This window comes from Diachasma alloeum, unplaced genomic scaffold (assembly GCF_001412515.2).
Source record: "Diachasma alloeum isolate Michigan unplaced genomic scaffold, Dall2.0 Dall_scaffold_00464, whole genome shotgun sequence".
Classification (NCBI taxonomy): domain Eukaryota; kingdom Metazoa; phylum Arthropoda; class Insecta; order Hymenoptera; family Braconidae; genus Diachasma; species Diachasma alloeum.
This window is the reverse complement of record NW_021680597.1, coordinates 81,258-84,700: the sequence shown is the minus strand read 5'-3', so window position 1 is coordinate 84,700 and position 3,443 is coordinate 81,258.

Here is a 3,443-nt window from a genome sequence, read left to right as displayed (position 1 = left end):
TCAATACAATACAATAAATTCTAAACTAAATGCAATAACCATTACTCAATTTTCTAATTCTTCCCTGAACAGCTGATCGTTCAGTCGATTATCCTAGGCTCTTGGCGCCTCCAACGAAGCGGTTATCCGGGATTTCACGGTATTAAAAGAAACTAAAACCCAAAATCATAATTCGCTAACTCATGAAATTTTTCTAAACTCCAATAACCCCCAAAACAGCCTGGCAGTTCATTGGAAACAAGGGCTGTTCTTGTTCAACACGACCTTCCCCGGAAATTCTAAAACTTACCCAAATAATTCCCGTAAAATCCACTTAATATGGAGCGCTAATAGTTCAATTAGACCTAATCGATTTCCCGTGAGATTAACAGTAGGGTAAACCCCATAAAAATTACCGGATGACTCTAAAATATTTGGCCCTTCCTCGCGATAATTTTATGGGCCCTCAGAAGCAACAATCGAACAGTTCAAATAATTGATCCGAACTCTTCCCATTTATATAAAGAAATACAATGGTCCTCTAACTTCATATAATAAATTCACCGCACCGAAGTGGGAAACCCTCAAAAACCCAAAAATCTCCACCGGAGTGGGAAAATCTCAAAAAGCTATCTCTCTCACTCGAATCTTTACCAACGATTCACCGGATTATGCCGCGGGTATTGGTTATTCATCAGGTCGTAATGGTGTTCCTAACGAACATCCCCACATGTTTGTTACAATATCTACGCATGCAATTAGCGTGGTAGTGCAATTGTGCAGCAAGGATCGCTGAAATATCGGTAAGGGTAATAATCCTTCTAAAAACATCATCCTGAAAAAGTTGTGCGATTCGGAGAATTTCCTCAGCTTGATCTGCTTGTTGCAATTCACTAGTCCTCCGCCTTCCCTCAATTCGATTCATGCCACAAATGATACACGTGTTTTTTTCATTATTATTACCTGGAACATTCCTTGAATTTACTGCATTGTGAGTGAAAGGCCGAAACGAATCAGTATGTATTTCATCATCTTCATCGTTTTCCTCTTCAGTTTATTCATGAATCGATCTCTGCACATCTTTTGTATGGGTATATTTTCCATAACCGGCCCATTTCGTACGATAATTTAGCGGTTGATAGATAGTAACTTTATTTATTCGTTCAGTAACATCATCTTGCCATTGTTGAGCTATTGATCTAATTCGTGAACTCCCATATTCTGTATTTGTTTAATTACTTGATCCCAAACAAAAAATGCAAACTGATCTCTGTTTTCTGTGAACTTTTCGGTCACTGTAATCCCGTTTATCTCGACCCCCCGCACTAGATTCGGCAGCATCTATATTTAGAAATTATCCATTTACACCTACATTGAATCACGATACACTGCAAATGTTGATCGATTAAAAAAAAATAATTAAATTGTAAAAAGAAAATACTCGCAGAGCGAAAATATGTGAAAATCTATGAATGAGCTAGTTTTGCATACGTCCGACACGCACAACTAAACCCACTGGACTGATTTCAAATCAATGTTTTGTTCGAGTATTTTGGTTTTTCAGAAACGCAGGCTCATGCAGTCAGCTCTGATACCGAGAATTAGAGACCAAAAAAAGAAGACGATGAAGCGTCTCTTTATATCTAACGTGTGAGGACCGAATTCAACTGTCACATACGCTCACACCTGAGAACTACATGTACACCTCAAGTGTCGCAATCACTCCCGCTAGAGCAGTCGTCTGGCTCTCGCCACTCGGTGGACATCTCTACCTCATCGTGTATATAGTCATATTAATACCGACTCACTTGTACATATTCATATACCGACAATAAACTAATTACTAGTTTGCATTTTTTTAAATTAATCACTATATATTCACAAGACGTTGAAGAATATATATTAAAGTGATGTATAGGTGTAAATCCGGTAAGCGGTCCGTGACTGACTGCGTAAAGTGAGGTGTATCTCACTTCGCAGAGCAGTAGACTGCTCTAGCGGGAGTGATTGCGACACCTGAGGTGTACATGTGGTCCTCAGGTGTGTGTGTATGAGAGCTGAATTCGGTCCTGATACGTTAGATGCAGCGAGGCGCTATAACGAGACAAAAGAAATTCGATTTCTTCCGCGTACGGTCGACGAGGGTTAAAACTCACCTCTCATGTTTATTTGTTTAGTTTCTCAAGTATTAATAGAATTTTTCAAAAATATGTATATATACAAATAAGTATGTCAGTATATATGTAACAATAACAATGAATATGTGGATGGGAAAAATTGAAAATCTTGAATGTATGAAAAAAATTCCGTTTTGAGCTATGCAACCAGCCCACACGCTCTCGAGATGAACAATTGCTCTATCTCATTTGTTAATTCAGATAGCAGGATAATTCAAATGGCAATAGATTCGTCTTGAGAAGAGGAACATTTTTTATTTCAACTTTTTTGGTGTACAACTCAATGGTGCTGAGCAATACTGATTTGAACAATTCAATCGTTGATAACTTTTGAATGCATCACTTGTTTATTGACGTTGGCCAATAAACAAAATTTGCATTCTACGATTCAAAAAACATAGAAAAAAAACTTGATCCATGGACCTCATAGTGCATATCTTCTCACCCCCGGCGTATGGACTATTGTGTGTACATTGACTCTGTGTACTTAGTATGGAAATTCAGTTATTGTTGCACAAATAATATGTATAATTTCATAAATGTGCACTTCTGACACCTTCATATCTTACAATGTGGAATATTCTGCAGTGCATTTGTCAATGGAATAATATTTAATTGTTGACCAATAGCTGGAAAACATCTTTAACGAAAAGCTAAACTGTGTGTACAACACTCTCGAACAAAACTGACATATGGAAATCTTCATGTGCATAACAGTTCTGTTCCAATCGCCATATGTGTAAAAATCTGAACTGCCCATTTCATCTTGAGGAGAAAACCGTCGTGCACTTTCCCATGTGCACATTCCGATAGTTACTCAATTGGTGATGTATGAGTACAATACTGCCTATGTACTTAGTGAGCATGTTAATTTCCGTGTGTTCACTGAGAAAAAATTTTTCTAATATCTGAAACATATTTTCTTGAGACAAGTAAATTTTCTTCAATTGCTTAATTTTCTCAGGCATCTCAACTCACATGACCCGAGAAAGGCCTCATGCTTTAAAATATTCTTGTACTCAAGTATGATTTTGTCGCAAATGAACTGAGCCGTGACATAGTAACCGAGTGATTAGCCCAGTCTAATCGAGCAGGATTCTGATTGGATTCTGAGAGTGAATTTCTGTGGTTCCCGGTAGCTTAGTCGGTAAGAGTGCCCGGCGCGTATCTGGGAGACCCGGGTTCGATTCCCGGCTGGGTGAAGCGGAAATTTTTTCTCTCTAAATTCTAATTCTCTTAGAATTCTTTAATGCCTAAGGTAGGTTAGGCGGTGTTTGAGGTGAATTC